Below are 6,348 nucleotides of genomic sequence, written 5' to 3'. Positions count from 1 at the left end.
AGGCTTTGTTTCTTTTGCTAAGGATTGTTTTGGCTATTCGTGGTCGTTTATGTTTCCATATAAATTTCTGTATTGTCATTTCCAGGTCTGAGAAGAATATGTTGTTAATTAATGGGTATTGCATTGAATCTGTAGATTGCCTTAGGTAGGATGGACATCTTAACAATGTTGATTCTTCCTATCCATGAGCATGGGATATTTTTTCATTGGTTTATGTCTTCTTGGATTTTTTTGAGCAGTGTTTTGTAGTTCTCATTGTAAAGGTCTTTCACTTCTCTGGTTAGGAAGATGCTGAGGTATTTCATTTTTGTGTGTGTGGCTATTGTGAATGGGATTGTGCTTTTTATTTGGGTCTCTGCCTGCTTTTTATTGGTGTATAGAAGTACAACTGTCTTTTCACATTTATTTTGTACCCTGAGACTTTTCCAAAGTCCTTTATCAGTGCAAGCAGGTTTTTGACAGATTCTCTTAGATTTTCAAGGTATAGGATCATATCATCAGTAAAGAGGGATAACTTGATTTTCTCTTTTCCTATTTGGATACCCCTGATTTCCTTCTCTTGTCTAATGGCCTGAGCTAGGACTTAGAACATAATGTTGAACAAGTGAGGTGAGAGTGGGCAGCCTTGTCTTGTTCCAATTTTCAGGGGAAATGGTTCCAGTTTCTGTCCATTTAGCAAGATGCTAACTGTGATTTTATTGTATTTTATTTATTTTATTTTATTTTATTTTTAGTTGGAGTCTCACTCTGTTGCCCAGACTGGAGTGCAGTGACCGCTCCTGGCCACCGCAGCCTCAACCTGCTGGGCTCCAGCGATCCTTCCTCCTCAGTCTTCCAAGTAGCTGGAATTAAAGTCATGCACTACCATGCCCGACTGATTTTTTGATTTATTGTAGAGATGAGGTCTCACCAAGTTGCCCAGGTGGGTCTTGAACCCGCGGGCTCAGGCAATTCACTCATCTCAGCCTCCCAAAGCGCAGGATTGCAGGCTGAGCCACTGAGCCTGGTTGCTGTGGTTTTATTATAGATGGCATTTACTATTTTGAGGTATGTTCCTTTTATACCTAGGTGTTTGAGGGTTTTTATCAAGAAGGGATGCTGGATTTTATCAGAAGCTTTTTCTGCATCTAATGAGACAATCATGGGGTTCTTGTTTTTACATCTGTTGATGTATTTAATTACATTTATGGTCTTGCAAATGTTGAAACAGCTCTGCATCCTGGGGATGAAGCATACTTGGTCATGGTGGATGATTTTTGAGATGTGTTTTTGGATCCAATTTGCCAGAAGTTTGGTGAGGATTTTTGGATCTATGTTCATAAGGGATATTGGCCTGTAGTTCTCTTTTTTTCTGGATCTTCACCCGGTTAGGGTATCAGTGTGATGTTAGCTTTGTAAAATGATTTGGGGAGAATTCCATCTTTCTCAACTGCCTGGACTATTTTAAATAGGATTGGTATCAGCTCCTCCTTGTACATTTTGTAGGATTCTGCTGGAGAGTCATCTGGTCCAGGGTTTTTTTTTTTTTGTCGGTGGTTTTTGTAATACAGCGTCAATTTCCTGGTTTGTTGTTGGTCTATTTAGGGTATCAGTGTCTTCTTGTATCAACCTCGGGAGTTTGTGTGATGTCAGAAAGTCCTCCATTTCATTTAGGTATCAAGTTTTTTTCTATATAGGTGTACGTAGTAATCGCTGATAATCTTTTGTATTTCTTTGTGGTCAGTTGTGATTTGATCTTTTGTATTTCTGATTGTGTTTATTTGGGCTTTTTCTCTCTTTTTCTTAGTCATTCTGGCTAGGGGTCCAAAAATCTTGTTAATTCTTTCAAAGAACCAACTTTTTGTTTTGTTGATGTTGTCTATGATATTTTTGTCTTCTATGTTCCATATTTGGGTTCTTTTTTTGGTGATTTGGATTCTTCTGCTAAAGTTGGAGTTTTGGTGGACTTCTCTTTCCAGCTCCCTTAAGTGACTTGTTAGACTCTCTACTTCTGATCGTTCCATTTTCTTGATGTATGCTCATAGAGATATAAATCCCCCTCTTAGAACTGATTTCATGGCATCCCAGAGATTATAGTAAGATGTTTCTTCATTTTCATTTATTACCAGGAAACTTTTAATTTCTGCTTTGATTTCAGTGTTGACCCAGTAGTTGTTCAGCATCATGCTGTTTAGCGTCCATTTTTTTGTGAGCTTTGGGGAAATGTTGTTGGTGTTGATATTTATTTTTATTCCACCATGTTGAGAATGTGCATGGCAAGATTTCAACCATATTTAATTTGCTTATGCTTGATTTATGGCCAAGGATGTGATCAATCTTGGAGTACATGCCATGTGGTGATGAGTAGAATGTATATTCTGTGTTTGTTGGGTGGAATAATCTATAGATATCTACTAAGTCCATTTGGTTGAGTGTCAAGTTGAGTTTCTGGATCTCCTTGTTGAGTTTTTACCCCAATGATCCGTCTAGGGCTGTTAGTGTGGTATTCAAGTCCCCTGCTATAATAGTGTTAGAGTCATTATCTTTCTTCAGTTAATGTAGTAGTTGCTTTATAAATGACGGTCCTCCTGTATTGGGTGCATATAGGTTTAGGATGGATATTTCTTGTTGATGGATTGAAACTTTTATCATTATGTAGTGTCCTTTTGCATCTTTTAAAATTTTTGATAGCTTAAAGGTTGTTTTCTGATATTAAAATCACAACAGCTCCTGCCTTCTTTTGTGATCCATTTGCCTGAAAACTCGTTTTCCATCTTTTAACTTTGAGTCTGTATGCATCCCTTATATTGAGATGAATCTCCTGGATGCAGAAAATAATTGTGCTATGGTTTCTTATCCAGTTTGCTATTCTGTGTCTTTTCAGTGGTGCATTTAGTCCATTCATATTCAGGCTGATTTGAAATGTCATTGTTTATCCCTGTCATGAGGTTCTTATAAAGTTTTTTCTTTGTTCACTTGTTTTCTTTTGACTTGGGTTTGATGGATGTGTGCATTTTCAAGTTTCTTGTTGCACTGCATTCTCTGTTGATTCTGTGCTCTGCTATTCTTTGGGAAGTGTGTGGTCATTCTTTTTTTTTTTTTTTCTTCTGTGCTTAAGAACTTTTAAAGTGTCTCCTATAGAGCTACTCTGGAAGCTGCATAATCTCTTAAGGATTGGATGTCTGGGAGGGATTTTAATTCTCCATCACTGATGAAGCTGAGCTTGCCTGATAGGAAATTCTTGGTTGAAATTGTTTATCTTTGAGGACTTTGAATATAGAGCACCATTCCCTTCTTGCTTGTAATGTTTCTGTCAATAGATCTGCTGCTATTCTGATTGGTTTTCCCCAGTAAGTAGTCTGACCTTTCTCTCTTGCTGCCTTTAGGATTGTTTTCTTTTGTGCCTACTTTGTGTAGGTGAATTACTATGTGTCTAAGGGTTGGTTTTCTCATTTGATGTCTTGTGGGGGTTCTCTGTATCTCTTGTGCTTGACTGATCACATCTCTAGTGTGATGGTGAAATTTTCTTGGATTACTTCCTGGAATACTTGCTCCAAGTTATTGTTCTCCATTTCCCTTTTTTGTCTACCAAGATACCAATCAAGTGTATGTTCGGCCTTTTGATATAACTGCACATCTCTTGTAGGCTTTGTTCTTTCTTTCTGAGTCTTCTTTTGATTTTTTTTACAGATCGGGTTGATTCCATGTTCTGGTCTTCAAGTTCTGAGATTCTTTCTTCAGCTAGATTAATTCTGCATTCCATGCTTGTCATTTTGTTATTTATTTCCTGGATGAAATTTTTTTTTTTTGCCAAAATCACTGTTACAAGTTCTTTCAGTGTTGCATCTTGTCTTTCTTGAGTCTTATTCACTCTTTCCATCCATTCCCTAATCCCTGTCATATTCTGGGGCTAGTCACTGGTGACTTCCATTGTTTGGGCACCTAGGTCTGATTTTTCAGTTGTTTTGTCTTTGGTACACTTGAAATTGCCTGTGGTCTTCCTTTGGGTTTTCCTCATTTGTCACAGATCTCTTGTTTTTCTCTCGAGTTCTGTTATTCAGTGTCAGTGGGATAGGTTTTCCCTTCTGATGTTTGCTCAGTCCTCTTTTCTTTCCTGATCCAGGCTTTGGTTTTGTTCTATTTTGAAATAGGATGGTGGATAGGAAGCTTTGATGTCTCTTGTAGTTTTTGAAATTCATATAAAGTATGGGATGGGGTGCTAGGATTCAGAAACTACTTGCAAATTAATATGTTCACTTATTGTGGTATGTGTTCCCTGAGACTCACTCCCTATCACCACTCTATATGATGATGTAAAGCAGAAACCAATGCAAAAAAAAATTGAAAACACACACACACACGCACAACCCCCAAAACAAACTGTAATAACACAAAGTGAAACAAAACAAACAATAATAAAAAAACAAGAAAACTAACCACAGACACACATGCCTAGCACAAAGTGAATAGAGAAGAAAAACAGAAAGATCGGAGGGGGAGAAAAGGAATTCAGGTCAAGCCCTCACACATGTATTGACACACACCTTAAACTATAAAAAATGAAAATAGAAAACCCAGAAGAACAAAAGAGCAAAAACAAACCAACAGCAACAAAATTGAAAGTTGAATACTCAATCATTCACATACATACATAAACATATAATGGCAAATAAAAGAAGGAAGAAACAGAAAAAGAAAAGAAAAAAAATGAGAGGGAATGCAGATTAAACCCTCACACACACATTCATGTACAAAGGAAAAATATTTTAAAAATAGATGAACTGACAAACAGTCAAAAAAAGTATAAAAGGTAAAAAAATAATTGAAAATTAATAAAAGATGAAGAAAATAAAACCTGCCCTCTTGTCACAGGCTCTGTAATTGTTCCTCTAATCTGGTCTCTCCTGCAGAGCCACATCTTTCACTCCCTTTCTCAGTGTCTGGAACAGGGAAGGAGCAGGGCAGTGAAGGTGGGTGGAGCTGCAGTCCTCCCCTCCCACTCTTGTATGGTCAGGGAGATCTCCTCCAGTGCGCTGGTGTGGGGTTGTCTCCTCCCCAGGTATGTTCTTGTGGGAGGGTGCTCCAGCCAGGCTTATCCTGGAATGGAGTTCTCCTATTGTGACTGACATCCAGGCTCTGTCCCTCTCAGTTGTGGACAAGCTATGGGGGTCTGACTTTCAGAGGATTTCTGGGGAGGAAGGGGTTTTGGGTCAGCCCCATACTCACCACTGATCTCTTTGGAGTCCTTCCTCATCTTTTTCTGGTCACACCCTTTGTCCTGTGACTGGATCAGTGTAGGGGGGCATCTGGAACTCAGCACTCGTCAGGTCCCTCAGATGTTTGTGCTTTCAGGATATTCCCTCTGGGTCATGATCAATCCCTGAGTAGTTGATTCACCAGTCACAGAGATTGGGTCTGTTGCTCCATGGTGAGCACACTGGAGAACCTTCCTGGCCACCTTCAAGTTTGTGGTGGGGTGCCTCTCTTGTCCTCTTCTGTGGGACTTTGCCTCTGGACTTCCTTTGCAGACCCTGCTGCCAGTGCCCTGCCAGGCACTGAAGTGGTGGGGTAAAGCCTGGAGCCAGCAGTCTCTCCTGCTGCAATGGTGAGGGAGAGCCTGGGGTGATAGTTTCTTCCTGCTGCTTTTTCACAGGAAAACTTTTGTTTGTTTTTAAAAAAATAATGGTTCTCAGCTTCTGTGACCTGGGAAAAGCCAGGGATCAAGCAGAGAAGCTGCAGCAGCAGCTCTGCACCAGGTGCCTGACCACTTGCTTACGAACCCCCACTTAGACAATCTCTCCCAGCATTTTCTTCCCAGGAAGGGTTTTGTTGATTAAAAAAAAAAAGAAAATGATGCTTGGCCTTTGCGTTCCAGGAACTGCTAGGGCCCAAGCCCAGCATCTGTGTTACCAGCTGCTACACCATTGGAGCCTTGGCTGTTAGTTCCCTAGCCCACACTCAGTCAGCCACTTACATGCCCACTCACTCACCAGCACATACACAAAGTTTTTCATGCATTCACTCACACTGGGACTCACATAGTTCAACTGACTCAGCCACCATCTTCCCAACCTCCCTTGGCCTACTTTCTTAATCACTCTTGGCTTCTGTTTCTTCATTTGCAAAGTGAAAATTTTTTATACCTATTTTATAGAGTTGTTGTGAAGTTTATGGGCAATAACATTTGTAAAGATGCTTAGCAGATAACTTTCTGTTCCAAAATGACAATATAAAAACAAACTGTCTGCATTGCCCCCCAGCCTTGCCCACAAACAACCAAACCAAACACATAGTGCCAAGGTTATCACCAAAATTTCCCCCTAGAACTCAAATATGATATGATAAGGAATTTCCAGGGGCCACAGAAAA

The sequence above is a fragment of the Carlito syrichta genome, unplaced genomic scaffold, assembly GCF_000164805.1.
Source record: "Carlito syrichta isolate Samal-C Ts95f unplaced genomic scaffold, Tarsius_syrichta-2.0.1 Scaffold95872, whole genome shotgun sequence".
Taxonomy (NCBI): Eukaryota; Metazoa; Chordata; class Mammalia; order Primates; family Tarsiidae; genus Carlito; species Carlito syrichta.
Note: the sequence above shows the minus strand (reverse complement) of the source record.